Raw genomic sequence first — 8,883 nt, 5'->3', positions numbered from 1 at the left:
ATTTATTCTGCTAGTTCCTTCCTGCATCTTCACAGCTGCTTATCTGTTCCAATGCTAGTAGTCACTAAAGGAATGGGCTTGGGTGAGTCTCTTGGCAGCCCAGAAACAATGAGTATCACCTGCCTGTGTCGCTAAGGTGCCAGTGCTGACTGAAACACCAACACCATGGCTTGCCAGAGAGACGGGTCTAAGGTCAGCGAGGTCATTGCACTGCATCTGGGAGGTCTTCAGTGCCCAACCTGAACCTGCACAAGGATGAACTGTTTGTCAACCTCTTCAACATCAAGAATGCTGAGCAGGCAGAAAATGGAATGGACTACCTACTACGGCAAGAACCGGAGTATAGCAAAAGCGAAGTATTCCCGTCTCTGCCCTGCCAGATAGCCACCGGCACTCTGCATCATACAGTATCTGGACAGTGTTCCTCCCATAGCTGCACGTGCAAGACGACTTAAAAATTGTGTTGCCAACAACATGTGAACCAGGGGTTGGCTTCCAGAAAGGGAGGGTCTGTGCATCACCAAACATTTTTTCTTCAACATGTGAAAGAGACTTGGGAATGGGTGTCTTTAAACCCTACTGAGTGCCAGAATGAGTACCGTTGCTTAACACTTGGAGTGCCAGAGAGGACAGACATCTTGTCTGTCCTCTCTGGCACGCCAAGTGTTAAAGGAGAACTATGGGGTTTAGTCTTTTCCCGATAGTTCTCCTTAGGGTAACGGGAGGACACAAACTAGCATCCTCCCGTCACCCTAGGCTCAGTATACAGCTCGCTGTATACTAAGACGCCGCAGCTGAAGCGGATCCCGACAATTGTGCCGGGATCCGCCCAGCTGCGTGACTGACAGCTGGATCTGCCTATCTAAATGCAGAGCCAGCTGTACCCGCCCCCTCCCCCGTCCGTTCCGCCAGTCAGCGCTGGCGGATTGGATCGGGAAGGGGGGAATCCAGCCCCTCCCCTGTCACGGCAGAGAGCCGTGACAGGATCGAGAGGTGAGCGAATGCCGGTATATGTTCGCTCACCTCCCAATCTGCTGAGCCGACCTGTGACAGTCTCATTGTCACAGGTCGGCTAGAACTGTGAGGTGAGTGAAAAGCACTCATCTCATAGTTCTCCTTTTAAGCAACGTTGAATTTCAAGGTGACGAAGACTTGGGTTGCCATCCAATTTAAGGGTGTAGTTCACCTGAGACATCAGGTAACCACTGCACTTTTAATTGTATGGTGTGATGGAAGTGAAGCTACTTCACCTGCAGAAGGTGTGTCACTACTTTCTATAATTGGGAATCTTAATAACCTTTGTGGAGAATTGGACAACTTGCATCTCAGATGCTTAGATGGAGGAATTGGTATTCCAAGACTACAAACTGGAGTTTAGCTCCCTGCCACCCCATCAATTTAATCTCCTTCCCTCCTGTATCATTGCCCAGCTTAGCAGATCTCCATAGAGTCCTCAAGTCTTCTGCACCAAGGTGTCATAGCCCCTGTTCTGCACACATACAAATTTGGGCTTGCATTTCTTCTTGTATTTGTATTGAATACGATGATCTTTAAAGGAGAACTATGAGGTGAATGCTTTTCACTCACCTCATAGTTCTAGCCGACCTGTGACAATGAGACTGTCACAGGGCGGCTCAGTAGATCGGGAGGTGAGTGAACACATACCGGGTTCGCTCACCTCTCGATCCTGTCACATCTCTCTGCCGTGACAGGGGGAGGGGCTGGATTCCCCTCTCCCCGCTCCGATCTGCCAGCGCTGACTGGCAGAACGGACGGGGGAGGGGGGCGGGTACAGCTGGCTCTGCCTCTAGATAAGCAGAGCCAGCTGTCACTCACGCAGCTGGGCGGATCCCGTGGTCTAAGTCGGGATCCGCTCCGGCGTCTCAGTATACCGTGAGCTGTAGGGTAACGGAGGACGCTAGTTTGCGTCCTCCCGTTACCCTAAGGAGAACTATGGGGAAAAACACTGACACCATAGTTCTCCTTTAACATAAACAAAATGCAGGACCAATAAATAACTCCTTTAATAAAAAAAACATAAAGTAGGTCTATCACATTCACATTTGAAGCAAAAATAATGGATCCTTCTGAATAAAATAAAGTGTTGAACTGAAAAAGTTTTCAATATCCACTTGCTTTTTATTTTTTTGCATTTTTCTACTGCACCCTTTATCTTTTATAGAGTAACAGTTTTGAACAAATAACCATCTTCTGCTTTTAGTTGAAAGTTAAATCTTGGCTTAAATGGAGTTAGTGCCATTCTCATGTACATATGTAGGCGCTCGGTGTTGAACCTGGAACGATTCTTGGTTTTAATAATGTTAATAGTGGAGAAAGCTGACTTACAGCTGTACATAGATCCCAACATGGTCAAGGTGTGTAGTGCTATGTGTAGTGTAATGCTCTTTTAGTTCAGCTTCTGCTTGCAAAGCAACCATTTCTCTCTGTAGAGATCCAGCATGTGCCCACTTGAAGGTCTGTGTCGCCTTCTATGAAAACACTCTGACATCTCTAATGAGGAATGGATTCTAGTTGAGCAGGAGGAGCTGCTGTCATGGCTAAAGCTGTCAAACCTTTTACTAAAGTTTCCAATCAGCTTATTTATGAAGTCAGTCTAAGAAGAAACCTCTGTCTTTCCCTGAATCCATTCCTTCACTATGTTATAATGCAGACACTCTCCTTAAAGATCTTCTTTGAACAATTCCAGTTTTTAAAGGCATGGACAGCTGCAGGCCTGGCGCTACTGCAAGGCAAGTCAGGCGGCCGCCTTACGGCGCTGCAGGGTGAGGGCGGAAAAAACAGGGCATTTTGACAAGTACTTGTCAAAATGCCCCGATGTTTGCGCTATGGTTTTTTTTTCACTTACCTTCGGTGCGGGAGAGCAGCGGCGAGTCGGTGCTGGTCCAGTGGGAGGAGCTCCAGGTGGGGTCCTAATTTAGCTGGCCGGTGACTGCCTGAGGATCCCGACACGCGCGGCACCTGTCCTCTTGTATGTGCCTCATATGTCCTGTCCTCTTGTATGTGTCTCAAGTGGTGTTATGCCTAAGAGTTCTTTTGTTTGTGAAAAATTCTTACCTACACCAAAAGCTGAGAATCATCAGTTACATCTGTATCTGTAATGCATACTGCACTCTGAATAGCTGCATGAAGTTGTAGCGGTACATCCTGTGTTAATATTTTGGTCTTTATTTTGTTGCTGGCATAGCTGACATTGGTATTTGCTTGATTTTTTTTTCACACAACTTCTTTTTCTTTACCCTAAGGGTTAGTTCACACTAGGGATGTCCCGATACCGATGCTAGCAGGCACCTCGAAGCCAGCTAAATTAGGACCCCCACCTGGAGCTCCTCCCACTGGACCAGCGCTGCCGCTGACTCGTCCCTGCTCTCTCCGGCACAGTGACTCCCAGGGAGTGAGGGCAGATTTGGGGGGGATTTATTAAGCAATTATGTATTGTCTGCACTGTATTAGCAGTATGTACTCTATATAGAATATATACTGCTAATACAGTGCAGACAATACATAATAACATGGATTAAATGATCCGTAGTACATGATATGTAGCCCTGTACTACGGATCATTTAATCCATGTTATTATGTATTGTCTGCACTGTATTAGCAGTATGTACTCTATATAGAATATATACTGCTAATACAGTGCAGACAATACATAATAACATGGATTAAATGATCCGTAGTACATGATATGTAGCCCTGTACTACGGATCATTTAATCCATGTTATTATGTATTGTCTGCACTGTATTAGCAGTATGTACTCTATATAGAATATATACTGCTAATACAGTGCAGACAATACATAATAACATGGATTAAATGATCCGTAGTACATGATATGTAGCCCTGTACTACGGATCATTTAATCCATGTTATTATGTATTGTCTGCACTGTATTAGCAGTATGTACTCTATATAGAATATATACTGCTAATACAGTGCAGACAATACATAATAACATGGATTAAATGATCCGTAGTACATGATATGTAGCCCTGTACTACGGATCATTTAATCCATGTTATTATGTATTGTCTGCACTGTATTAGCAGTATGTACTCTATATAGAATATATACTGCTAATACAGTGCAGACAATACATAATAACATGGATTAAATGATCCGTAGTACAACTACATGTTATGTACTATGGATCATTTAAAGTCGCCTGTCCCTTTAAGGAAAAGTATCGGTAATTGGTATCGGCCAGTACATGAGGGGATGTACTTGTACGTGGGCCTGAAAAAGTGGCATCGGGACATCCCTAGTTCACACCATAACTGCATGCATTTGCGTAGCTGCAATGCGATGCGGTTTGACACAATCCAATGCATTTTTGTTTTTCAAAATGCAAATTAGACCATTATGTCACTTCTTTCTTCCTGTCAGCCCACTTACAATTCTGCTTTTTCTTCAATTTTGGATGCGTTCCGTTCCGATGCGTTTGCATTTGTTTTTGCGATTTGATGCATTCCGTTGCGATCTGATGTAGTATTTTTTTCTGACTGCATCAGAACGGACTGCACTGGTGTTAACAAAGCACCAGAAATCCGATAGGAAAGCATTGTGATGCATTTTGGATGCAGCTGCTAAACTGAACAGACTGCATCACAACTGCATCTGGTGTGAACTAGCCCTCAAGTAAAGTCTCAGCAAGTGTTCAAGTACTCCTTTTACAACTGTCCTATAGGATTGATAGGTTTGCTCAAATTATCGATATTTTGTTTCATAGTGGTGCTTCACATTGATGTATATTAGCACCACAAAAGAGATGAGCTGTTTTAAAATTCCCCAAGGAAGAATGAACATTCATTTTTGGAGGCTCGGTTTTCAGCGCCTACTTTCCTTTTTTTGAAGCATACCATGCTCTATCATCTTCGTTTTATCTTCCTTCTGCATACTCTAGCCTGTCTGATCTAGGGGTGCAGTAAAGAAAAGTCAAGGAGGCATACTGTCAACATTGTGCGTGTTTCCCTAACAGTCTGTCACACAGTGTGTCAGAGATGCAGGAAACCAGTAATCATCATGCTTCTCCATAAGGTGCCCTATTACGTCAGGTGTCCCCATCAGAGTGCCCCCATAGATGGAATTGTCCCCATCAGAGCACCCCCTTACTTTAGGTGTCCCCATCAGAGCACCCCCTTACTTTAGGTGTCCCCATCAGAGTGCCCCCTTACTTTAGGTGTCCCCATCAGAGTGCCCCCTTACTTTAGGTGTCCCCATCAGAGCACCCCCTTACTTTAGGTGTCCCCATCAGAGCCCCCCCTTACTTTAGGTGTCCCCATCAGAGTGCCCCCTTACTTTAGGTGTCCCCATCAGAGTGCCCCCTTACTTTAGGTGTCCCCATCAGAGTGCCCCCTTACTTTAGGTGTCCCCATCAGAGTGCCCCCTTACTTTAGGTGTCCCCATCAGAGCACCCCTTACTTTAGATGTCCCCATCAGAGCGCCCCCTTACACCAGGTATCCCCATCAGAGCGCCCCCTTACACCAGGTGTCCCCATCAGAGCGCCCCCTTACACCAGGTGTCCCCATCAGAGCGCCCCCTTACACCAGGTGTCCCCATCAGAGCGCCCCCTTACACCAGGTGTCCCCATCAGAGCGCCCCCTTACACCAGGTGTCCCCATCAGAGCGCTCCCTGACTGGTTGGGTTGTTAGGACGTTGGCAGTCCTAACAACCAATGTCTGTAAAGGAGGGGGGACCTGCGCTAGTTTATGGTTGCCAGTGGATGCAGCTAGCTATAAACTAGTGCAGGTGTGCGAAGGCTGTCTGCCATTTAGTGATACATGTTTTATTCTATTTATTCACGTTTGCTCATTATCCAGCAACTGCATAAGAGGTTAAGCAGGGAGAGGCGTTGGAGTTGGGCCAGCACAGTTAGTAATTTTACACTCTCACTAGATAAGTGGGCTATGACGTTCAAGGATGGTGGTTGCTTTTATAAGAAATTATCTTTTCTGGACTAGTAAAATTTCTAGCAAATTCAATGGCACATTGCAAGTAAAGAAAAATAATTTATTTAAGAGAAAATACTTGATTTGTCTGTGCTTTTTACCTGCAGTTTTTAAGTGGATGGCAGGGGCTATTTTAAATCACAAATTCACCCCTAAGTACAATTCTAAGCCTGGAACAAATTTTTGACACAAACCCTAATCATTACTTCTAGCCCTCATTCACACTAGAAAAGGCCGCCACGTACAGGTCCGTGCTGCGTGCACGGCCGTATCGGGCAGCTCCCGGGAAGGACAGGTGCTGCGTGTGATTAGTAAGCAGCCCCCGTCCTTCCCTATGGGAGTACGTGGCCGTACGCCGCCCTACGCTCACCCCAAGTGCAGGTCAGTACAGGTGCGTGTTTCCTGGCTCGAATGCAAACAGGATGTATCCTGTCAGCGTACGAGTACAGACACCCACACAGATGTGCAGGGTGGGCGAGCGTAAGCGGTGTCCTATAGAGAAGGACCGGGGCTGCATACTAATCACACGCAGCACCTGCCCTTCCCGGAAGCTGCCCGATGCGGCCATGCACGGAGCTGTACGTACTGGCCTTTTCTAGTGTGAATGAGGGCTTAAAGTGACATTAAACTCAGGAGTCAACTCTTAACAATACACTAAAGTACACTATTTACAAAAATGTGTCCTGTTTGTGTATCACTCAGCTGTAGACCCTCAAATCATCTCTGAATTTGTGTGCACACTGTCCTTCCTTCTGGAGGGTGGCTACTTTTGTTCCCCATGGTCCCTGTATGTGTTGTAAAGTATCCACCTGTCCAAGCTCACTCCCGTAATAGACTGTAACTTCAATACAAATTAGTAAGCGAGATATTTTGTCTTACCTGTAAAATCTTTTTCTTGGTGTACATAACAGGACATAGAACCCTTCCCACTGTTTTCTGTGATCCATTCTTGTACTGCTTGCTACAAAACAGAGGCAGGCTGGGAGTGGAAGGGGTTATACAGGGTTATACAGGTCAGCTTTGATTTGCCACTGTCCAATCACCTAAAGGTAGTTGCTGCAATAGTGACATGGAATTGTCCAGACCTGTGTTAAAGGTTTTTGGTTTGTCACATTAAACTGTGCTCGTAAATCTTTGAGAAGTTCACCACACACATTTACAATTTTTTTTTTTTAGTTTTACCGACAACTATGTAATGCTAGGGCTTGTTGGATTTGATACAAATTGATTTAGATTAGGTAGGTCCTCATATTACTTATTTTTGTTAAATCTAAAGTTGTTTGTTCAGAGTTTGTATGGACGGATTGTAACTTGTTCACACCAGGGCGTTTTAGTGTGCGTTTTTCTTCGTGTTGAAACGCGTGCAAATCAAAATCCTATGTATTCCTCAGGGGGCATTCACGCAAACGTGCTGAATCGCGCATAAAAATACGCTTGTTGTTTTTAAAACGTTTTTGAGCTTCTTTTGTGGCGCTTATCAGCTTGTTTTGCTCCATATACTTCAATGGAAACGTGCTAATCAGCGCGTTTTTGGAGCTGAGACTGCTTTTCATTGGATATCTAAAAACAAGCTGAAACACGCCTTAAAACGCTCTTGCATATGAACAGAAAATGCACTGAAACACGCAGCAAAAAAGCGCTGAAAGGCTGTCGCCCTCGTGTGAATGGAGTCTTAGACAGCATGTTTAGAATTTAAAGTGTTTCTAAACTCAAGAACAAAAAATGCAACATATTGCAGCTTACCAGGTCTTAAAGGAGAACGATGAGGTGAGTATACCAGCCAATCTGCTCACTTCCCGATAGTCTCACTGCAGTGAGCGGTGACTGGGAACAATGTAACTAATAATGTGGAAACGGAGCAGGGGAGTCTGGAGTCACTTTGTATAGACGTGTACATATCCATTGTCCTTTAATTTAAAAAGACTCCTAAGCCTAACCCTAATATTGTAAATACAAACATGGTATCGTAACAAATCATTTGGTTTGGGTTTTTCAAAAGTTGTTTTTTTTTTTTATAACCATAATGTGCAAGATTTAGCAATGAAAACTTTTTGTGTCTTAAATCGGGTAAATACAGATGTCTTGCTGCACTCCTTACCGGTTTGTAGTTTTAACCTGTAAAGTCCAGGTGGGTGTTTGAAATGACCATGGAAGGCACCATGAAGTAACAATGAATTCAAGGATTTCACCAGCACACCAATAGTAAAGTGGAATTAGTCCATTTAACCCCTTCATGACTGAGGCCTTTTTTCCATTTTTTGCACCCATTTTATATTCCACATTTTAGGCCTGAAAATTACTTAAAACCCCCAAACATTATATATTTTCTGAATGCCAAGACCCTATAGAATAAAATGGTGGTAGTTGCAAATTTTTATGTAGCGCAATATTAGCGCAACTCCTTATTAAACCCCAAAATTTAGTGACAAATTTAATTAAATGCCCCAGAACACAATAAAATACCAATTTTTTTAAATGAATATAAAAGATGAGGTTACAACGAGTAAAACGATACCCAACATGCCCAGTTTACAAATTGCGTGCATCCGTGAAACGGCGAATAACTGCAGCACCCCAAAGAGTCCATAGAAGACGCTTTAAAAGCCCCCACAGGTCATCAATTTAGAGATACCCCAAAATACTGGCCCTAGAATTATTGCTCTCACTCCGGCATGCGTGGCGATACCCAACATGTGTAGCGCGTTCGTCGTTTTCATACGTAGACGCCCCCGACGCGTGTTTACGTGGCGGGGGACTTTAAACATTTGTTTTATTATTATTATTATTAGATTTATTTTATTTAATTTTTATTTAAAAAACTGTTTGTTTTTTTTACTTTGACTGCTATCACATGGGGGGGCTTAGAAGCCCCCCCCCATGTGATAGCAGATGGTGGTGACAGGTACTCTTTA

This window comes from Nanorana parkeri, unplaced genomic scaffold (assembly GCF_000935625.1).
Source record: "Nanorana parkeri isolate BGI_ZX_2015 unplaced genomic scaffold, ASM93562v1 scaffold2463, whole genome shotgun sequence".
NCBI classification, from domain to species: domain Eukaryota; kingdom Metazoa; phylum Chordata; class Amphibia; order Anura; family Dicroglossidae; genus Nanorana; species Nanorana parkeri.
This window is presented reverse-complemented; position numbering follows the sequence as displayed.